Source organism: Malurus melanocephalus, unplaced genomic scaffold (assembly GCF_030028575.1).
Source record: "Malurus melanocephalus ecotype Western Australia unplaced genomic scaffold, MMel_1.1 scaffold_3, whole genome shotgun sequence".
Taxonomy (NCBI): domain Eukaryota; kingdom Metazoa; phylum Chordata; class Aves; order Passeriformes; family Maluridae; genus Malurus; species Malurus melanocephalus.
Window position 1 is genome coordinate 2,529,429 of NW_026623235.1, and position 24,409 is coordinate 2,553,837.

General features: G+C 40.5%; 1 protein-coding gene across 7 annotated transcripts in view; it reads right to left on the bottom strand.

The window, feature by feature from the left end:
* Positions 1 to 24,409, bottom strand: part of TRPS1 (transcriptional repressor GATA binding 1) — a 207,150-nt gene that overhangs the window by 174,988 nt on the left and 7,753 nt on the right. For 3 of the 7 annotated variants that reach the window (XM_057367744.1, XM_057367753.1, XM_057367701.1), the window contains exon 1: positions 18,960 to 19,044. The exons of 2 other annotated variants lie outside the window; for them this stretch is intronic. The gene's annotated coding sequence lies outside the window, so the exon portion shown is untranslated. 2 more of the 7 variants (XM_057367710.1, XM_057367737.1) reach the window with 2 other exon arrangements.

The following is a 24,409-nucleotide window of genomic DNA, read 5'->3' on the forward strand; positions in this document are numbered from 1 at the left end:
CTATCAAGCACATAAAGTCCTAATCAATGTGGAGCCTCCTCCCTACTCTCCATACAACAATCGAGCAGCTGTAAGGCACACGAGCTCTGAAGCCAGAGAGCTCCTGTTTTGAGAGACTGAATTTCTGGGAAAGCGTCTCGRCGGCGAGCTCCGTCCCGGGGGAGCCACCCGGCACCCAGCCCTCCTCGGCAGCCTGTCCCGCCGGGCTGGCCCGGACCTGTGCCGAGCACAACCAGAAAGTTAACAAGCTCATTACTTAACAGCCCACAGTTCAAAGACATGCTATGTTTTCTAATTTAGGCGTTTTCAAAAAAAAAAAAAAAAAAAATGTTTTCTAATTTAGGCGTTTTCAAAAAAAAAAATAAAAATCTGTAAATAACACTGGAAACTCCAGGTGAAATTGCTGCACTTACTGAAAATTAGATTACATGAGATGCAAACTAGCCCAAACTCAGACACGGTGGTAGACAGCTAGCTAAAGCTACTGCCTTTCTACCTTCCCTTGTGGACACTTGCACAATGAAATGACAGGAAAGCGACACGGACAGCTTCACATCCCCACCATCTCCGCCGGGACACAGAGCAGGAGGCAGTCACACACAGCGCTTCTCTCCCATTTTTCCTTGTGGTTCTCGGRGCCAGCCTGCCAGCAAACAACCAACACACGGCCCTCCCTAACTTTTCTCTACTGAGATGGGGAGGGAAGAACAACCCCTTTTGTGTAAGGAACCCAAGAGTCAGGCCCTAAACCATGGGAGGCTGGAATAACCTTMACGTTGTCATTGCCTCTTCAACAAGACCACCTCCTTTCTGCTTTGGCACAAGTGCCTTCATACACCATACAAAACAGAACATGTCACAGCTCTAAGCAACTGACAAGCTAATTCCAAGAGATTGCTTTAATCTGTAATTGTTTTTCTCAAACTGCATGTCCACTCCTTCCTGCCTGAAATTGCTAAGGTAGAACATGTTACCTCGTATCAGTAAAATTAGGCAGGATCAGGCATTGTCTTTGGACAAAACACATCTGCTTGGTATTCTACATGCTGCATGCTCCTCTGAAATTATGATAGCTTCATCAATCTAAAAAGGTGCAAGGAGAAAACCATGCCTTATACATCGTTTTACTAGAACAGYGTTATAGCACAACACTGTTGTTTTTCTCCTCCTCTCTTACTCTTTTGCATTTTCAAGCTCTTCAGTTTAGTCCCTGATCACCAATTTGCCAAGAGCTAATTTGCAATTTTTTCCCCCACAAAGTCTACAACAAAGAGACAAGTGAAAAGAGCTGTGGTCTGTTCAAGCTTGCTCCTTCCCATTTACATTTACTTTCCCAACACTGATCGTTCCCAAATCTCTAAAGGTGCACTTTTGGACATCTTAAATCCTGTTCAGCTACAAAGTACCATCACCTTCAAACAACTCTCATCAAAATAAATCTCTTATTAATTCACACTGAATTAATTCACAATGATCTTTTCTGTTACCTTATGCTTCAGAGCACATCACACATCAGTAGTCGTCTAGCCACTGGAATAAATCTAACCTTTTCTATGGGTATAAAACTGACACTTGGTCACTTCAAGAGAGTTTAGGAGTGGAATTTCAAGAAAGGTTGTTTTAGCCCACTTCTAGGCACTCATTTCATTTTAAGCTCACTCCTGGGGTAATTACACAGACACTTTCAGGAGAAACTGAASTCAAAAGGTGATGTGTTTAAAGAGGTGGAGAATTTTATGCTAGCTTGCAATCAAAATTAAGAAATCTAAAACTGCTTTTATTTAAAGGTTCCTGAGTATAGCAAGTTGCTGCTCTGCATTTCTTACTGGCTTGCTGCAGAGAGCTTGTTCCTACCTGCCCTCCACRGCCATCCATCTAGGATGGGAGAGTTTAGCAAAGCAACATTCACTCTGCCCTCACTTTCAATCAAGTACCAAAAAGCACTCAATACACACGACAATGTATTAAACCTCAACAAAGCCTGTGAAACTGGAAAACTAACAACACTGTCATTTTATGGATAAAAAAAATTATCTATAGAGAAATGAAAAATTCAAGGTGTACAAGGTGGCGTGCAGGCAGAGCTCCTGGCTATTAGTGACTGAACCTGGGTTCTCTAGATGTCCAGGTCCATATCCCTCCCCGTATGCATTTCAGTAAAAGAAAGTGTCACCCTAGCACTTGGCAAAAGGCCAAGATCCCATAATTTAATAAGGTACAGAAGGAGCATCTCATGCAAAAATCTAAATGCTCCAATTTATCATGACAGTTATGGGATAAGCTGACATTTTATTTGTATGCAAATTAGTCTCCAAAACAGCATTAAAAGGCCACACTTTCAGAGAATATTATGCCTTTGCTTCTCTGTTCTGCATTTATCTAAACTCAGCTTTGTACATTAAAAGTAGTTTAATTTTTGTGCATTGATGCTGCCTTGCATGCTCCCCAATCTACTGTTACTGCACCATGGAGAGAATCCAGCCTGATTTGCTTACTGCAGTAAAGGAACTGACTTCTGCCACGACTGACACCTTCTCTGAGAGCCCTGCCTGCCATCTTCTCTGAATCTTCTGCTTATTCTATAAATTAGCTGTCATTATACTTTATAGGATGCAGAACATTCCCTGTTAGGTGAAACCAGAGGTCCATTTAGTCTGGTATTCTCTTTTGGAGATACCAGATCCTTCRAAGAAGGTTCAACTGCCTTTGGATAGAATCACCTACTTCTGTGAAAAATAAACTGCTTCTAATTCTCAATGCTTAAGGCAGTGGCTTATTTTCTGAAGAAGATTTGTAGGCTGTAATTATTTCTCACATTCTACAATTCGTTTTTAAAGAATTCTTATATAGCCCCACGTCCAATAAAAGTGACCAGTATCTATGTGAACATTACAATGATCCATTACAATGATTCACATTGTAATGTGAACATTACAATGATCCAATTTAAATCTTAAAAGAAAAAAAAAAGAACTATTTTTTTATTTATTTTGCTTCTTGCCAATGGAAGACAGTTTTTCCTCAGTCTTATACTAGTGAGAATCAAAGACCCCCTAGGCTGTGGGCACATCTATCACATCTCCACTGTTCATCCTGTCTTTAGGGCAAACAACCACCATCTTGCCAAACTCTTCTAGTAGGTGTGGCAATCTCATATGTTTCAATTTCTTTTCAGCCTGAGTAAACTCAGTGTTCTCTGTAATCCAAATGTCCTTTGAAGACAATGGGAGTTTAGGGTTTGCAAATGACTCAGACTTGAATGTGAGTTGAGTGTACTGGCAGAGGCAAGCACAGTGCTACCTTGAGATGAAGAGTGAGGAAAGAAGGTGACCTGCCGGCTCCTAGGCAAGAGCAATCAGGTACAAGAAATGACTCATTTGTTCTTTTGCATTAAGAATAGAATGGACTGGTCCTATTTCCCTTGAAGGTAATGGCAAAAGCCCCACTGACTTYGAGAGAAGCAAGACTGAGATGTGCTGTCCCTTTCTGCCAGGTGAGGTCTGTGATACAAGAGAAAGGCATCAGAGTTCCCTTGCCCAAAACCTCAGTTAAATGGAACCATAAATTACTCAGGAGAAAAGGAAAAGATGCAAGGGAGATAGACGATGGCTTTGGCTAGCATTCCAGAAGAGTTCAAATAATTTTGTTTCTAACTAGAGGCAAAATGCTCCCATTTGAAATGGAGTCAAAATTTCAGAAACTGGGAAGGAGGCAGAAGTCTACAGCCTAGACCTAAAACAGTAATATCAAATCATCATCGGAGAGGGCATTATTGTAGTACTTTTCCAGCCAGACCAGAACTAAGATGAACATGAGTTTGCAAAAATGTCCTTTACTTTTTTTCTTTAAAAAAAAAAATTGGCAAGGGTTCCCAGACACAAGTTACATAGGTAAGAGAGGGCAACCCAGGGCAACCGGAGTTGAGCCCACATACATCAAAGCAGACTCTGGCTTTGGCTACCTATCCAAACTGAGCCTTCAAAGGTTCTGATGTTGCCCTATTGTTTAGCTTGAATCTTGTCTAAGCTTGTTCAGGAGAACCCACATTCAGAAGTATGGGAGAAGGGAAAAAGAACACACATTTTCCAAACTGTGATTGCAAAACAAAACAAAAAAATGTAAATCTACCTGCTGCAGGGCAATACTGGTAAGCGTGGCTAGCTATTGTTGCTCCATGCTTTTCAATTTCCATATATTAGCATTCATTGCCAACATTATTAAATCCAAAGTTATTTGGATGCTTTGATCAGCAAATTGAATCTTGAGTCTATATATGATGCACCTATATTCACGTAAAGTTTACAAAACTATTGTATTTCCCTATTCTAACTTTTTCCCCCACATGCTGTGAGTTTTCATATATCCCACAGCCATACATTCCAAACACAGACTATTTTATTTAGTAATTTATTCAAGAATTTAGATAAAAAGAAAAGCAATGGAAATTGTTTGGCAATCTCTATATAAACAGCTCCTATACATTTGGGTTGAATCATCCAGTAAACTCTCATCTTGACATGCCTGTGACAGATAAAACTTTCATCACCAATATGCCCTCTTGACTTGGAGATCAGGATACAGAGGATCTGTATTACAAAATCTCTTTTACCCTTTAAGGCTATCACAAAAATTAACATCACATTAAACATAAGCAAGTCAGAATTTTGGCACTGTTTTTCCACTCGGCACAAATAACCGCACTCTCCATTGTCAATGGGGGAGAAACAACAGCAGTGGCAACCACAACAAAAGAGTGGATTGTATGTTCCCTACACAAAACAGAAAGCTGTGCCTATTCAAGAAATCTTGGCCATTTGTCAGAAATTACAGAACTGATGTTGGAGCCCAATATTAGCTCCAGCCAAAGCAATGGTGAATTACCTTGCCTTTGGAATCATCTCTATTAACAAGGAAAGACTCTCTTGCAGCACATTTCATATGGGCCTCATGCAGACTAAGAAACACCGAGCCACTTTCTTTCAAAAACCCAAAGTAAAATACATTTAAAAAAAGACCAAAGTGAATGCAAATGGATTCACTCTGAGTGGTTAGTCTATTATTTGCCCTTTTTATCTCTTCTTTTTCTTTTGAAGCTGAGAAATTAAGTGAAATGCTGAAGAGAAAGCCAATCTCACAGTGCTACCACCTTATTAATTTGTTACAAAACGGCTTTAAAACAGCAGCATTTTTTGGGTAGCCGTAAGAAGTGAGTACACACAATTCACTGAGGAGTATGTTTTCTGGTTTACCCATTCCAATTCTCATCGGAAAAGGGGGAAGGAGGGTGCAGAATAAGACTCCTTGATACTCTGCTGATGTGGCTTTGCAGCAGCTTCATGAGTGCTGGCAATCCTTTAAAACTGGCAAGGGGTGCCAGCGCCAGCCTGCTGACTGCTGGATGAATATATATAGTGCAAATAATGCTGTTCTTGAATCAGTTTTTCCCAAACTCCCACATAAACTTTCCACAGGAAAATCTCATCATGCCTGCACAAGTGATTTTATGAATCTAGCTTTCAGCTTTTGATAGAAGATTTCTTACACTACTGGCTTTGATTCTTTATTGCACAAAGGGGTGGTGCCAAAAGCCCTCACATTAGCCTAGACCATACAGACATCAGAAATTTAATTTAAACATCGGTAATCTGCCAGGATCGTAAAACACATACAAAAAAAAAAAATTCTTTTTTTTTTTTTTCCCCCAAGAAGTAAGTATGTAATTTCAGAAACACACATACAACATAGGTGGCAGAATCGGCACACAGCAATGTATACACAGAAACTAAAACTACCAATGGGAGCAGAAATCTTCAGTCTGCAGAGACAAACAGAAGTGAATAGTTGTTTTATTCCTATTGAAGATACATTTTGAAACACGCTGGGCACTATAACTCTTTTCCAGCAATAACGCGCCTAAATGTTCCTTAAAAAAATACGTAACTACTTCTCAAAAATGTTACAGACAGGTACAACCACAGATTACACTAATATTTCCTTTCTCAAAAATCCCCTGTACACAAGCAAGTCTTACCACATTGCTCTTGTCTTCCTCCTCAGAGCTGCCTTCATGCCACCTCAATTCCCAGTTTGGTACCTCACCAGTTTTAAGAAATATCCAGCAATGATGTAGAACTGATTAGTTGCACTGAGATGTATCCCACAAAAAGTTAAAGCTTTTGCCATGTTWTCACTTGTAAAGAAAGCAACTATTAAAGCAGCTTCTGGATTCACTGGCATTTTTGAGTCTAAAAAAAGTCCCAAAACTACTTGCAGAGGCTACAACAGCACCTTCTTTGAAGTAATGTTACAACTTGTGCAAAGGAATTTGGGATGTACCTGAGATCTGAAGGTGCAGGCTACAAATTAACACAGCCAATTAGGTGGAGAAACTGAGAGTCCAACACGGATGGGGTGAGATAACCACAACTGAATACAAGAACTGCCAATTGTGAGCCAGTTGGCTGAATACAGATCATGTCATCCTGCTCAGCTAGCTGCTGCCCATCAWTAATCTGGTGCTGTTTGCTCTCCCCATGACAATGAATCCAAGTTTGGGCTGCTTTTAATTTTCCAGTCTAGGAATAGCTTCAGAACATCCGCAATTGTTATTTCAAACAACCCAAGAAATAAATGTTTCATCCACATATCAATGTGCAAATTCCCAAAAGGGCATTCGTCAAGTGTAAATAATTACTCCTGTAACAGTCTGATCCGATAAACAACAAGACATAAGGCTGCAATAGTGATCTTCGTACCATTAACAGTCAGGAGAGAATCCATCTTCTAAAATTACTTGATTAACTGATACAGTACCCAAAAACAGTGATAATGCTGTACAGAATGTTTCACAATAGATATAGTCATTTTTTAGGGATTAGTATTAGCTATAAATTTCTTATTCCCCGAAATCTGGTACAACCGGATTTATACTGCAAAGATGTCTTCCTTTGAAGAAGGCTGAGATGAAATCAGAGCAAATTAAATTTAAGCACCTCTTAAACAATCCTTTTGTTAAGCAGTATGTATTGAAAGAATAAGAATACATGAGAGAAATTAGAAATTATCTTCATAATTTGGCCGTGGCTTCTCTTCATGTGAGTAATGAGAACAGCCCAAGATCACAGATAAAAACCTTAAAGTAATAAGACATTCGTACAACCATTTGTATGTAGATAACAAGATGAGCGTATGTGTGCATACACAACCTAAAGAAAAGAGACTGCAGTAAACAGATGTATTTGTGAAGTAGATGGTACTTGGGTCTTCTCCAGCCTCAAAATCTGCTGATTAAACCAAACATAGACCTGAGTCTCCCTTTTAAAAAAAAWAACCTCATTATCATTGAATCCCATATCATCTTGATAGGTCTTGGCCCATTAATAAAAAAATAACTACTCTTTATGACTYCCAGATCTAAAGCAATAATTTGATTTCCCATCCTATTACACTCTAAGCTGTTGCAGCTCTGGATCGCCTTTGAGTGTGAAACAAAAATACCCAACAGCTCTGCTCATAACCCTCATGCTTCATTCACCCCCAGTGGAACCCACACGTTGCTCCCATTTTGCCTGCTCGCAAGATGGCACGCTTGTCTCACGCCAACCACACAAATAAAGTCTGTCTTATGCTCACAGCATCAAGGATAATTAAAGGTTAGGCACGGAGGTGGCAGCACCACGCTCCCACACCACCACGGCACCGGCAGGGCTGCAGGTCCGTACGCCCGTGCCGCGGCGCCTCAAACACCATGTAGGCAYTGACCTGCTGCTTCTCGCTCCCCGAGCTCAGATGTGGGAAACAGGGGGGGCTTGGAAGCTGCAAAGCCCAGAAGAAAAAGTGGCTTCTTAAGCCCAAACTTATCCACATAGAACTCTCCTGGCCTCTGAGCTAAAGGGAACTCGTGTAATTCACCAGTACACTGTAATCTGGGCAACATACACACCCTTGATTAGACTCTAAAATTACTGAAAATTACCATCTCCCTTGCGTCTTTCTAACAGCTTGACATATCAATGCCTAATGTCTCATTATGTTTCAATTTGAATCATGACTGTAAATCACTGGAAATACACAACAAGAAGGAGACATAACATTTGGGTGAAGAAAACAAGGAAGAATGAGAGACTGCATACTAGAAACTTTAGGAAAGTACTAAAATTAGCAACAGAAATATCATATACAATTGAGAAATGGCTAGTCTAACGGACATAGTGGAATAAAGACCCCATGGCTCCCTCATCACCGGTAGAGTTAGGATTTGTTCAGATTTAAAGAAACGTCCTTTTTTTTTTTTTCTTTTCTTTAAAGACAGGTTTGGGTAAYAGAAACAATAGGAACACAACAATATTGTTGTAACTGTTGATTTCACTCACATTCAGTACAAAAACAGAAAGGATACCATTTTTTATTTTAATTGCAGCAAGAGTGCATAAAGTCAGAGCCTTTTGTTTACATGGCAGACAAGTACACATATTTAAGTGCACACATAGGCCCTTCAAGCCAACCGGTATCCTTTATRCAGGTAACCAGCTGCTAATCATTGTCTGCAGATCCCTGCATTTTGCCCTGAATTAACAACATCACAACACAATTTGATCGTTAACCCAGCAAAAGTGAAATATATCTTAGGCTGTACTGAAACCAGCATGTGAACACTGTAATTGGAGTTCGAGAAGTGAGGAAATGTCAATGGTTTAAGCATCAAGATGAGCAAAAGGAAGACCATGTGCAAGCTCACACTGCCATAGCAATGCTGTGCAAGCTGGAAACACTGAAGCCACATGAAAGCACCAGGCACTTCTCACTGCCAGTTAAACTGCTTCCTGTAATTATAAATATACAAAGGTTAAAGTAAGAAAATTATTACAACGCACTGATAGAAAATGAATTCCCAAATACTCAAAAGATTAATCAACAACAGTCTATCAGCATAAGACACTGTGGCAACACACAGCATTTCTGAAGCAGACAGCCTGGCACTTTATGTGCTTTGCTACATGAGAAAAATCCAACATCAGATCGTGGGTGCATCCCAACTGTGGGATACTCTTCTGCAGCTCCCAGCTCCAAATGCTCACCCTGGCAAAATCCCGACTGCACGTCAGAAAATCTGGTTTGGCACCATTCTCCTAAGCATTTTGGACTCCATCAGTAGAAACTCAAGAGAACAGACAAAGCGCAACATGCGCCATCCAGCAGATTAGGACTGCAGTGTCTGGTCTGCAGGAGAGAGTCAGCAACTGCTCAGTGCTGGCTTATGTTTCCTACAAGCACTCCACATTTCAGCAATATTAAAGAGACATTTTCTGCTCTAGTTATAAAGCCATTTTTTCTTTTTTTCCTTTCTTTTTTTTCCCTTAAATAAAATAGTAAATTATTAAAAGAGAGACAGACTTAYGGTTAGGCTAGTAACCATGTACTGGGAAATGTCGCTTAATTTCCTTTGTGTCCTCAGAAAATCAGCCCTATACACTAATCACTCCCACGCCAAAACAGTCGTATCATGGCTATGTTTACACTGTTTTTGTAACACTCATCAAAAAGTGAGACTGGCCTTGAGGCCAAATGACAAAGCAGAGACTGAAACTCTACTACTTTATTCTCAAGTCACTTCTTTCCATTTGAACTAGTACATCAGGGTCTAGAAGTCTCATTTCAACCAGCTGCATCACAGATGAGCTAACAAGACAAATACTCAAGTGTGTTTATACAGAAAATACTAAGGAAACTGAACGATAACAAAAGTTTTGTGGTATCTTCAATCTAGAGAAATACAGAGATATAATACAGCAAACTACTGAAAATTGTACTGCAGGGAGGAACAAAAACTAGCAGGAAAAAGTGCACACTCTGTGAAATAACAATCCCTTACACTTTAACTGTGATTGAAGAATGAAAAAAAGAAAGAAAAAMCCACAGTAAGCTGACAACAAATATAAACCAGTCCAAATCATACTTTAAAAGGCCTGATGTTTCAGGCAAAAATTTGAGCCGAAACAGGTAAGTAATGATGTCACAGATGATAGCGCATTAAGAAAACTATTTTTAAATGTTCAAGAAAGATTAATTTTCCTGAAAATTCATCAAGATATGGAACATGTAACTCTTCTCTTTATGAACATGTGAAGTGCAGCTCATTTAGACTACAAACACAATTGCTAGCAGCAGGTAAACATTAGGGAGGGAAAAGCTTAGGATCCAGTTGGCATAAGAACAAATAGACTAGCCATGATTAACTTTGGGCTGAAAATGAGAAGGAAGGGTTTTAACTGACAAAGCAGTGAGGCTATGAAACATCCTTCCACCAGACGCTGTCATGGCAAAAAAACTCTACCTAATTTTAGGATAAAGGTGGGTCACTTCATAAAAAGGATTACATACTGTGGTTGATGTTCAAAGAGCTATCCACTGCTCACAATTCCCACAGAACTTCAGGACAACAAACACAAATCCATTTTTCAGTGTATGTGCAGCCTTACCACTATTCCTTAAGAATATACATGCCAAGGGCACTGTTTCCTCAAAAGCAGTTGGGGTGAAAGTAACTCTTTRTCTCTTATCATTTTCTAAAAAATATTTTTATTTTCATAGTGAACTTCTGCATTCCCTTTAAGGTAAATAGTTTTAAAAACACAGTATCTTCTACCTTCAAAGTAAATACAAGATATGCTTTACTTACTTGGGCAGCCAGAATTAACTGTAACATTACAAACCTCTTGTGAAAAAAACCATCCTTTCTTTCTACCGTCTTGCCAGTCATTTATATGTCTGACTGTGCCATACTGCAAGCAGGCACTGTACATTCTTTTTGAATTTTGAAGGCAGTTTAATTATTAAAAATGCAATGAGAAGGCAATTCTTGAGCCYACTACATCAGTTTCAAAAGACACACCCAGAGTTGCCAACACTGCTTTACCAGAAGAATCTAACAGCTACATTTAAAAGTGAAAAAAAATTATACAGGTAATTTTCAGTAAACTGTGTACAACGTCTGAGTAGGACAGCAGTCTACACACAGAATGCAACCAGATCGAGTTCAGGCATTTTGAGACTACACATTTCTGGTCATCAAAAAAGAAAAGAATTTTTAATGGTTTTTTTTTTTTTTTTTTTGGGGGGGGGGGGGTAACACTGCACATTAAAATTCTGCATACAGTTTTCATAACTTAATCTCTTTGGATGAAACTAAACAGGTAATAGGTGATACTGCTGCTGCTGCAGTCTCTACTGAAGAAAATAAACCTTTTGCTCCAGTTCAATGCAGAAAGAACACTGTCTCCCTGCTCCTTCTTGAAGCTACCACMGCTCTCTAGATTGTTGCAATACCCCTGTTCTCACATAATCCACAATGCCAAAACAGAGGTGGCTACACAGAGAAGCCTGATGTGGTCAAACTGTCCAATGAAAGTGATAGAATGCCTAAAAAGCTTTTTATGGGGTTCATTTGGGCCTGACCAACCTTCACATATTATTTTGGTTTAGCTGTGTAAACACCAGGCCATTTGTTCCAAGTTTCTTCTTTTTCCACACTAGCACAATACATTACTATTGTTTTGTTTGTTTTTTTTTTTTTTTCTTTCTGCTGCACTGAAATGCATTTAAACATTTATTTATATATTTATTGTACATATTGTCTGCTAGAACCAGGGCTCTTGGATAATCCTTGTTTGGTAATCCTTTCCAGCATTTTGTTTCTGCCTGACATAATACATAAAGGTCTTTTTCTCCTTTGAATATATTGGCACTTTTGCTTCAGCTTGCGACAAAATGCGAAGACTGAAGATTTCCACCACTAAATACACAGAGGAGAGGGTAACCCTGACAGAGTTCTAAGGAAAACTTRGTTACATTTCTCATCAGGAGCAGCACTGTCACCGAGTCAAGGAGAGAGTGCCACGGGCATATCCAGGAGCCAGAATCTGAATTTTATGATGTATTTAAGCCCTACTGGACCTGACGGGGACCTGCCCATCCTTCACCACCRTCTGGGGCCCAGGCCCTGCCCTCTGCCTGCACCCACACTCTGCCCAAAAATGCCCTGCTCGCACCCCAGGGCTGGCAGGGAGCCGGTCAGAATGTGCCTTTCAGTGGCAGGCTTGGATTAAAGGAGCTCACTTCTCCTCCMGAGAGCCCAGCTCCCATCTCCTTCTCGGCCTTTGCAAACTCAGCCAGCACTGGAACAAGCACTAGTCCTACACAAGCCAAGAAAGGGTCACACACACCTGAAAAGCCTCCAAACCAAAGCAGTGCCTATTCCTCACCCAGCAGGATGACAAGGCAGGTCACCATACTGATGGTCCTGGGCCAGGGGCCACACTCCTGGCCTGGCTGACGGCTTCTGCACACCTGCAGCCCACCTTGCCTGCACACAGGGACACAAAACCATCCCTGACAGTGTGGGGGAATGAAAATAAGCCAGGCCTTAAAGGAAGGAACAATTGACATGTCTTCTTTTAAAGAAGGGAGAGGGGGAATAAAAGATTTCAGAAGAAAATAATCTTTATCTGGCAGAAAATATAAGTGCTGTCATCAGAAAAGTAAAATCATTATTGCAAGCAAACTGATTCATTAAGTAACATGCAGAGGAGGATTATAATACCCTCCTTGCTATTAAAATGCTTTGAAACTATACTTCTGTCAGCTATGCTAATGATACTCTGCTTTTATATTACACAGCAAAAGCTATGTTCTGGGTAGAATTTGGTGCGCTGTGTCACACAGGAGTTCACATTAGAAAAGCACTTATTAGTTCATATTGACTATAAACATGTTTTAAATGCACAGAAAACCAACCACACCATACAGAAACTGGAGAGAAGAGTGATGAACTGGTCCACACCACACCAAGAGATACATTCCCGTTCCACGCAGGAACCTCCTTCTATGAGTGATAATCTTATCTTTGGCATATTTTCTCCAAAATAAAAAAAAACTTCTTGAATGTTGGAAGTCTAAMCAATTTTTTGTTTCCTTATGTCCACATCTGAATACTAAAGAAGAGCTCGATTAGAAATAAACTATCCATTTATATTTACCTTTTTTCCCAGTAGAAAGGATTTTTATTTCAGTGAAATAAAGGTCTGGCATATTTTGATAACTTTACATAAGCCCTTATTAAATACAGCAAAATTCAGGTTCCAAAACCCAGTAAAATTGGCACAATCAAATTTCTATGTGATTTATCAGCTTCACTGTCACAGTTACTTGGTGCATTTCTCTGCTTGGTTCTCTCTGTAAGCTGTCAGGAGAAGTCACTCTATCAAACAGAAATGTAACACTATTTTTATTGCTTATCTCTTTTGCCTTGGGTTACATCAGTAAGTCATCTCCCTCTGTCAACTTGACAAGAGTCTTTTTGGTGTTGACCTTAAAAGGACACAGCTGTGACAACTTTGGTTTTCTTTTTTTTTTTTTTCCTGTTAATAGTTCTCAGCTGAACATTTGTTCTTGGTAGTCCAGGATCTTCATGTGGCACTGTTTTACACCCCATGAGTAGACTGAGCACAAAGCATTGGACACTCAGCCCCACAGTATTTTCCAGCCTTTATCGCAAGAGGCACTGGAAAAGTCAGAGGTAGATAMTATTCCAGCAAAACCATGATTAATTACAAGAGGTCTTCTAGATTTGGTCTTATTTTCTTAATGCTCTGTAATTAATTAATATAAACATACATCCTTATTTTCACAGCCTTTGCTCAAGATATTAAGAACTCCAATCCCTGGACTCAATCCCCCCTGGCATTTTCTCTTGTGTTACATAAATAACTGTGGCTGACTCTCTCCAAGCCCCAGCATTTGAAGATCAGGATGAAAAATCTGCTCAGGGTTTTAGACTTAAGAAGGCAGAATATACTATGAACTGCATTCTGTGAACTTGCCTTAATACAATACCGCAGTTAGGGGATATTTGGAAAATACAAAAATATCTAGGTAATCTGAAAACAGCACTTCTGTTTCTCCCATGCACCATCCAATAAACGCAACACATTACTGATTCAAAGAAATAATATGCCTTTGTGCCAAATACCTCAGAAAGTAAAGAGAAATAAGTACACAGCATATTTCAAATTCATTGCACTTTTTGCGCTGATGGTTACCTATGTGAACACAGACTTCAATCACAGGAACTTACACATTGCTCATTTAAGCTGTGACTTAAAGTGGCAGGCCAAAAACATCAACATATGCTTACAATGAGGTTAAAAGAAAATAWGTATGTTTTCACTGTATTTCTGAAAAGTGAGAACTCAGGAAATATTTCTTAAAACATAGTAGTTTTATCAAAAGAAGGAGTCTTTCTCTGGATAGTGACTTGTGTATGTTGTATCTATATGCTCTTAATCAAGCAATTACACAGCTCAACATTGTCTTTTGTGTTCACACATGGTTTTATGTTGATACACAGTACARATTTCATTCCATGTTTCCCATTTTCAGGTAAGAAAGTTTCTTTATGGTTTGYGAAAGCTGGAATTATATTAAGAATCATTAAAAATCTCTTTAAAGTATTGTTCGTCAGTTCAATGATACCCGAGGTACGCAGGAACGAAAAAAAGGTACATTTAAAAAACCTGTTTTACATTAGAAACTAATTTAAACGAAGAATTACATGTGAGTTGTTCACTGTGCATTGTTCATCCAATTGTTTTGGTTTATCACATCTAGAGGTAACAAAGCTCATCACCTTACACATTATTTATATCCAGAGAATGGAAAAAGAAAGTAAGTTTTYTTCTGCCTTTTTTTTTTTCTTTGTGGTAATCTGAGTTTTGAAAGTGAGAGTCACTGAGCAGAATGTAAAATGGAGAAAACAGTATCACTGCACTAGCATAGGAAGCCTCTGGAAGCCAATTTGATCATTTCCACAAACTGGTCCCAGGTGTTTAGACAGCCATTTCCACCAGGACTGTGGTCTGATGTTACTTAAAACTTTGGCAGCAAATAGGTAAACATGCACAATCAAACGACACATAAAGCTGCATAGACTTAGACCTAAACACTGATCAAAATCTGAAAATCATCTTTTTAAAAGGTATGTATTTAAGTCTTTTTTTTTAAATCTGGGTTTCTTTATGTTAAAGAAAACTTCTTTTTTTCTTTAAGTATTCATTATTGTGTACCTTGGTTATTCATATTAGATTAGTTAGGARTCCAGCCACTGTTTTAATATATACTGCAAGAGTTTCATGTAACACCTTTCGGGATAGAAATATGCTTTAATATACTATAAATTAAAAATCAAACCACATACATGATGCTACCAGTTTTGCTATGCTCCTGCAAGTATCTGCAACATCAGACTATTATGCGCGAGATGATCACAGAAGAGAAAAACCTAACTGGCAGAAGTCTCAATGGGCTTAAACCAGAACAAAAAAAGTATACTTAATTGAGGAGCTGAAAGTCTGTCTGCAGTTTGGCACATACTAAACATCACACCGTGTAATTTTATAAAAATCAAATAACTTTGCAAATCACTTCAAATATTTCCTTTCTCATTGGTTTTAATCATGTTTGAAAGAAGGGAAAAAATACAGGATTAAATGAAAGCAAAATGTAATGATCTAGGACTCTTAATTCTCCTGAACGTTCCTAAATTTTTGGATCATGGACCACTCTCAAACTTCAAACATAACAGGAACCACTATGCAGCCTTCACACCAAACTTTTAATTAAAACCCCTAAGTGGATGATATGATACTGCAGATGAGTATCATACCATGATTATATGTGTCTGTGTCTGCAGACCACCATCTGGAAACAAATATATTGAAGGATTAATTTTCCAAAAGGGAATGCTAGTCTCTGGGCTTCTAGGCATTTTCATTTTATATAGTGAGATATTACGCAGTATCTGAGTATGCAAATATCCTAAGACCTCCATTCTATGGGTTTGTAATAGTACAAGCATGAAATACCAGTTTACCATGACATTTTTTCATGAAATATCCAAGTCTATTTCAAGATGATTAGATGAAAAAAATTATTTATCCTGGTATCTCCCATTCAATCTAGACTGTTCGTTTCAAAGTTTTTTTTCTATGCAAAATGACTGGACTCACACCCTCCTTTTAATAAAGCACCCATAAAATGCGGAAAACAAAGTCATTTCCAAAGATGTCCCTGAAAGGGCCAGCCTACGAACAGCAAAAGCTGTACTTGCTTCACASTTATCACTACAGAATGCAGAACAGAATTTTAGAATTTATGTATATATACGCTTACATGTTTTATTTTTAATAKCCATATAGAGTATAAAAGAAAATGTTGTTTTATGTATATATGCGTRTATAAAAGCGTTCAGAAGGAAGGACAAAACCAAAAAGAGACTATATCCATTCTAATGGCTTTATCTAAGCGTATTGGGGAAGGGGAGGTGGGAAGAGAGAGAGAGAAGTTGGAGGTRGGGGGAGGATTGTCCTGAAGCTGGAGCGGGACAACCGTGACTGGTGTTTTGTGCCCAGCACTTGAGTGACAGCGCGGGGGTAAGAGTGGTTAATCACCGCGTTCTGGGAACCAGGCAGAGAGAGAGGGAGCAACTGCTTTCCGCAACACTTCCTGCGATAAGGAGCCAGCGCTGGCACACGGACACGGACACACACGCGAGAGGCGGCTGCGCGGCGCAGCGCTTCATGCGACTGCAAACGTGACCGCAGCCCTGCGCCCCTGACACACGGACAGGAGCACACTCAGCGCCTCCAGCTCCGGCCGATCGCGCTGCTCGAGTGCCGGGAGCCGGCGGGGAAAGCGAAGCCCCGGCTCGTCCCCTCCCTGCGCAGCCCGCGGCGGGCAGAGCCGCCGGAGCCCGCCCCGTACCCGCCGCCAGCGCTCCCCGGTGATGCTCGTTCACGACACGCACCCAGAACTTCAGAGCTGGACAAAGGCTGCCGGAGTGACGCCACAGCACAGCCGGTCTTCCATTTATTTTATCTTTAAGGGCGATCCCAAGTAAACTTTAGTCGCTCAAAGTCGGCGCGGTACCCCCCGCCCGTTCCCTAAGCACTGGTATTAAGCCTTGAAAGACTTGCAAAGAAAGTAAACAGGGCAGGGGAGGCAGGACAGGCATTAAGGCCAACACGTCCCATATCATCCAATAACTTCCCCTTACATGCCCAGTACAATGCGGGTTTGCTGATCACAGCTTTTCCACTGTACCAGAGCCAAGTGCAGGCAATTACTTACACTTATGTAGACTTTCATAAGAGATAACAGTTATCTCTATTGAAAGACACAAACAGGGGAGGAGGGGGGGCGGTTTCCTTATTTTTTAATTTGTCTTTCACTACCAAACTGGTTAAAAAACACACAAAAGGATTTCTGTGCGGGGTGCTGGCTCCCCTAGCCCTCCGAAGAGCCCCAGAGACAGCARAACGAAGTAGCAGCTCCACGGTCCGCCGAGGAGCGCTCGTCCAGGCCTGGATGGAAAAGCCCCGGCGGAGCGCAGCCCCCCGAGCTGCCAGCGCCCAGCTGAGGGTCCCGTAACCCCCGGTCCCACAGGTCGGGGGAGCCAGCGCTGGGCCGGGCAGGACTGGCCCTGGACTGCTGCGCTGGGCCCCCGCCCGCCGCGGGGACGCGCCCCCCGGGCAGGGGCATGTCCCGTCCCGCGGCGCTCCGGCTGATCCCAGCCCACGGGGATCCACGKAAAACAAGGCGTGTTGAGCCCTGCTGCCCCCACCAGCCACGGCCCYCTGGTCAAGATAAAGGCAGGAGCGATCTCCGTATTTTTAATGCAAATGAGATGCAGCCCGCAGGCTCTCAGCAAATTGCCAATGCATTGGGGATGCCACTGCTCTTTAGCTTTGTTTCCACTTGTGCTGAAAGTTGATGAGTGCTGGCTGTGTTTTTCTTCCCATCACCAAAGGACACAGCAYAGATATCGGAAGTAGGAAAACCAATGTTCAAATAGCACTTACAGACCAGATGGCCGCTGCCAGCATCTTTAGTTGTATCAATACTTCTACCAGTGCCATTTCACTGTATTTCTTCTAAAATTAATGTTGGATAATTGTAACTCAGAGCCAGAGTGTCTCTGAACAAAAGGAGAATATACTGCATTTATSGGGTGACCATCTCAGCATTCATGTTTTAAGCAGAACTGACCCTTACACATTTGAGGGAAAGGATTTCAGCATAGAAGGTCTGCCTGTGGTAATAAACCAGGGGCAKTTTACATGCTGCAGAAGTATTGCATGATAGCAAATGAAAGAAGGTTCCATTGCCTTAGTATGAACTCACCACAGGTGTGCTTAAAACAGATATTAAAAACATGATTCACTGTAATAAAGACACCCCAAACAACTATTTAAAGTGATTCAAAATACAACATTTGGGGGTGGGGAGGTGATGATACAGTGCACCTACTCCCCCCCCGCCCCCCGAAGAAAATACATGGTCCAATAATAATGACAAATAAATAATAACGATAATGGCACATATTTATACTCTATACAGAAGTACAGCAGRGTTCTCAAGATTAGTCTCGCTTTCAGTTTCACTCAGCGCTGAACTAGTCAGCTTTTCGTTTAAGAGGTGTGGAGTGTTACTTAGGAGTTTCAGAAAGTACATCGGCATGTTAAAGAAAAACAGAAAAACAGCTTCATAACCTACACAAGGAAATGCATAAAGCAGAAGATACAATTCTAACACACCACTCAACACATCTTTTCCTTCCCAAAAGCACAACAGACATAGGAATAGGAGCTTCAAATACTTACTAAACTTACGCAGATAAATAAATGAGTATCAGTTGCGTAACTTAAAAAACCAGAGGAAAAAGAAGGCGCAAATTTTTCACGGAAGCCTTGAATCACACAAGATGSTCATTTGCCTCATTCACATCCTCCTCCTTTCACTGCACTTCAGTAAGAAGAAGGCAGCCTTAGAAATACTCATCTTCAAAATCCAAAACATTGCAGAGACCACACTGCAGCAACAGATCTGCTTCACATGCACTGACGTACCTCCTCAACATCTGAAAGAAATTCCAGCTCCAGTCAACCCATAAGAGACATGTTGCCTGACTGTACCTTCATGGTATTGTTTATGAAGATGGTGATTTACACACTCATAATGATTTAAGCAGCTACTTTGCATACATTACAGAGAGAACCTGAAACATGTGACCTGCTTCACAGGGCAGGATTATACCTCTGTTCTTGTTGTGTCATGTGCAACCACATTATTTAGTAGTTAAAGGCAAGTGAGCACTCTGGCATTCTATTGCCCTCACCATGTATGCAGYGCGAGAGTTTCAGCATGCTTCTGAAACCAAAGGTGAGCCTCCCAACTTCTAAAGACAGACAGTTAAATAAATGATATGATTGTCAAAGGGGCTCAGTCAAACCCACCACATGGTTCTGCCCAATCAGGATTATGACGTTTGCTGGCAGACTTTTTAGGACCGGAAATCTTTCATGGTGTTAATAAATTTGTAACAATGATAATATTCTTAGTGACTACTCCAATACAAACTTTCATTAGCACTCACACCACCTCTTGCAAAGCACTGAGAATCTATGYATGATCATCATGAACTAGGAATAAACAAAAAAAACTTCAAATCCTTTTTTCTGATGTTGTTCTCAAGGAASAGACAAAACTTTTCAGAAAAATGGGAACACCTGAAGAATGGCCAGACTCTGCCTGTCAGCTCCTTCATAACTTTTAGTTGTTTTTATTGATCCATACACTTCTTATGCACAACTTCATTACTGCTTTGGTAATTAAAAGATAATTAAATACAAGACAGAGCATGTATCATGTATTTAGCAAGTGAACTGTTGTGCTGAAAAGTTGAATTCTTCCTGTCACTCATGGCGCAGTGATACATCAGTAACAGACGCCACAGGAGCAATTTTGGTGATGATCCAGTGGCTTACCGGAGCCACAGAAGACAGCAGCAAAGCATACGGCTCAGTATTCAAGGGAAGTCCTGCCACAAGGGCCTTCACACTTTGCAAACACATAAAACAAGAGCACATTCATGCAGGTTYACATCAATTTCAGAGCAAGTACAGCCAGTCCCGTATAATATGAAATAAAATCTGTCAAAGTCTGACTTTTTTTAATTTAAGAAAGGAGTGGAAGATCAGCAGGCTGACAGGGAGGTATCTTAGCAGCACCAGGAGTGAAGGCACCAAAGCTCTGATCACAGCTTTGCCACTGGCTCACTAACACTGCAGTTATTTAGATTCCCTGTGCCCTGGCTCACCCATCAGTACAATGGGTATAATACTTCATCCTGTCCTTAAGAGGCAATTACTGCTTGTAAACTACTCTGGGAACCTTGATTAAAATGCACTGCAGCTTTGCGATAAGTATTCCCTCTGAAAGAGCACACAAGCTGGGTTTTGATGGTGGGAAGTACTACCTGACGGCTGCAAAAGAAAAATAATCATTCTGAATGAGATGTATGTGCCTGACCTATACACATGTGTGGGTGGATCCCTCCTGGAATATTTTTTTTCTCCTTTTTTCAGTTACTATGTGTATACTGCAACAAGAGGAGCAGTGAGAACAGATAATTATAAAGCTTTTGAAAAGCTCTGGTATTTTCACCAGAGGATCACAGTGGGCAGTCTTCAAGAATTCTGATGCAGGACTCTATGTAATTAAAAAACATAATTATTTGTAATACTCCTAAACCCTGTTTTCATTAAGGAGAGGAGGGAAAGAAAAAGACAGATCACTTTAAATATGAATGCTTTATGAATAAAGAATTTTTTTAAATTGATGAGCATTCATTTTCCCATACAGTCACACAAAGTCTGAGTAGTTCATGTAAAACATAATTATCAACGTTTTAAACCACATTTTCCCCTTGAAAATAAATAAATAAGGACGCCAAAATCTTTTTTGTTCATTAAGAGTCAGATCCAGCAGAAAACATCTGCAGACTTCTAGACCAAGCAAGCCCTGGAAGGCCATGGTAYGGGCTGCACCTCGTGCCAACCTCAAAAATTTGGCTGGTTCAGAAAGATTTAAACAAAACAAAAAAAGCCCTGCAGCTTTACATGTCTGGGAATTGTGGAACTGCATTAGGTTTATGAATAAAGAAYAGGGGTGAGAAAAAAAACAACTCCTTTTAAAAAGGAGATCCCTCTCTCCCTCCTGCCTTCCAGCATTCTGGGTGCTAGACACAGGCTCCTCTTCCTTCTCAGGACACCATGGACATCAGTAAAATGTGGGGTCCACCTGCATGCCCTGCTGCACAGGGGGTGGGAGCCCCAAATCCCACACTCGCCCCCACTTGGCACGTTCACCAGGCACCCGAGCATCCAGCTCCCAGCCATGCTCCCAGACGTGTGGTAGTTGCCACTGGCAAACCCAAAGGAGCATCCCAGGGATGGGAGCCAGCCTGAGCTGTTCAAAGGACGCTGCAGGGCTACCACAGAGGGGCAGGCGCAGCTCAGGGTGAAGAGCCACCCCTGCAAAGGTGGCCAGGGAACACATGGTCTCCCCTGAACCAGCAGCCTCTCTAGCCCATGGAAGAACTGGGCCCTGTGAGCAGCCAGGATTTCTACCATGGGCTTGAACAGGCTCCAAGGTTCAGCAGAGAGAAAGAGCCTCGGCTACCGCGRGCACCCAGCAACTCGTATTTGGATTTCAGGCTGCCCTGAATATGTGTATGCAAACACCACAGGGGAACTCATGGCATTGCCAGGGCTRAAATAATGCAAAAGATTAGGATGAGGGCCCTGCTACTGCAGTGGATGAAAATTAAAGAACCTGCTTCTAGTATATTATCAAATYTTTAGACTTTTGATAGAAATAATGGCTTTTTCTGACTACACTACATCTTCACTACATCCCCCTTTGAAAAGCCAAGAAAACTCCCTCTGATTGAAGTCACACCTTGTCTTCTGCCCTATTCAGAGGACCAGCCTACATTTCAGATTGACACCCAGCTCATYGTGTGCAGCTAGCCCTGTGCAGGGAAAAGGACTGGGCAGGTATGAAAAGACCAAGTAACAGTACACCCATGTGTTCTGCTTCAAGCCATCCTAAACTTTTGGTTTTGCAAGTGTTCGTTTTACAGACACCTCCTCAAGAGGAACAGCAGCTGCAGTATGCTGCCTGGGTTAGCAAGATGTGATACATGCAGAGATATATTTTGGATATATATGAGGAGAGCACAGAGGGACTCTGTGTGATGACCATATAACTGCAGACACTCTGCAGGTGTGTATTTACAATACTATTTATATAGTGCTGAAAGTGGACTACATTAATGTACGGTGTGCATAATTCACTGTCATTAGTCCTGCCTTCCAATAACGTGGACCCTAAGATAAATAATATTGCTACAGCCTCTCCCAAACGATAAACAGACTTGTTAGTTCAGTTATATTTACAAAATTTCCAACTGCAATTAAAAATTCTTTTTAAATTATTAGAAGTTCTTGAAGTAAAACCTTTGTTTGAGATGAAATGAGCCAGCTGACATAAAAAATTCAAATGGAGAAGCCAACAGACTTGTATTTAAAATTAGGAATAAACTRGGTATCTTAAATAAATAGCATTATCCTGAATGGACACTAAAATAAACCATGTATTTTAACAACAGTAGATACAAAAAAATGATCATATTTATCATTAGAGTTTTATATACCTGTTGGGTTACTGCTTTCAAAGCCTTAAGAAGTGCACCAATGTCTTTGAATTAAAATACACATTCTTTATGCTAAATATCTGAAGGTGCTCCTGTGGGAAACACTGAATTCTACTTTTTTTTTTGTTTTAATTTTTTTATTAAAAAGAATAAAGCCTCAGCCTCAGAAAAAAAATAACCAAGTGGCAAAAATCCCAACTTTGTCCATTCAGCCTTTGATTCTGTCTTTCCCTTAATAAAATTGTTGACAGAAATTAAGCTAAACCTCACAACAACTTTTTCATCTTTCTTTAAAACCGAAGAGTTTAACTAGTCTRCAGTTCCATCAACCCTGATGCACAGCTTGCTACAAAGATGAGATCCATGTCATTTTTTTTTCCACATCAAACATTTAAGGAGGAATAAAAAAATATTAAAAGAAAAAAAAATCCATTGAAACTCTAAATTTTGGCTATAAAACATCTCAATGAGACACCAAGATAATGTCTCTCACAAATCACAAYAGTAGCAGTACAACCATCTGTAAACTCAGAATTATAGAGCCRGGGTTTTCCATATAATTGTAAAAAGTTTTTCAAAACACTTTATTTAAAACACTTTGCTCATTCTATAGCATGGGCATATAACTGAATCACTAGTAAAATTCACCATCTACTAGAAGAACAACTAAGGTAACTCAAGAAAGTAAAAGCTGAAGAGCTTACTGCTAGTAGTTTATGGGATAGCCCAACTCCAAAGTCAGAAAGAGCAAAAYATCTCCCTTTCATTAAAAGGGTAGGGAGGGAAGCTTTAAAAGGTACACAATTAGTTAGCTTTGCAGTGATTAATTCAACAACTGCAAAGCCAAAAACAACTTTAGGCACTTAACCGTGAAACTGTCAGTTCTCTATGCTTGACGATAAAGCATCTAAAAAGTAAACATTAACTTCTGTGTTTTTTCTACGTGCATTTCCATCATGAGAGGACGATAACTAAAAAATTACCAGGCGAGCTCAGCARAGGCTTCCTATACCTTACCGCCCCTAGCAAAGAGGGAAGATGTGCCCAGATTCCCTTCCTTTTCCTTACTGCCAGCTCTAGTTAGACAGTTCATACCGCTCCCGAAAACCTGACAGAAGGGAYTGAAAATCAGATTGAAAACCTCTTCCCCAAGGACGCAACGAKTTCATCGTAATAAGGGAGCTTTAAGGATAAGGCGACCCCTATACTAACCACGTCCTATCCATATCACAGAAAGAGCAGGCAGCAGTTCTTGCTCAGACCTACAGTCCCAAGGAAGCAAATGGAAGCTCTGCACAAGTAAGGAATGCAGAAGTGTATACTTCATCATCTCTTTCAAATAAACTCCAAAATTGAAGAACTATTGAACAAATTGAAAAAGACCAGGAAGGTGACRAATTAAAAGAACAAATCAACATATTGCTCTGACCTGCAAATATTTAATTCAAGCACATTCTTCTTCCAAACAAGATGCCTGTGAGTGTTTTGATGGCTGCTCATAATCAAATGTGTCACTCGCAAAATTATAGCGTTCAAGGAGGGGACCAGGCAACTGAAAATGGCTTTTGCTATAAGTATGTCACAAGCACGTCTTTTAGTTACCTCAGAATTGCACACGACTTCACTTCATTCCTTTGCACTGGCTCCGTGCAGGTTGCTTCAYAGAAATATAACTGCAGTAATCTGCTTGACAGTAAACAGTAATCAGTAAACACTACTTACTGAGCAGATACGTGCCCCTGCTGTTCCCTCAGTTTACCTATTCCTCCATCTCTGCCTTCCACTCTCAATCCCCTCGCT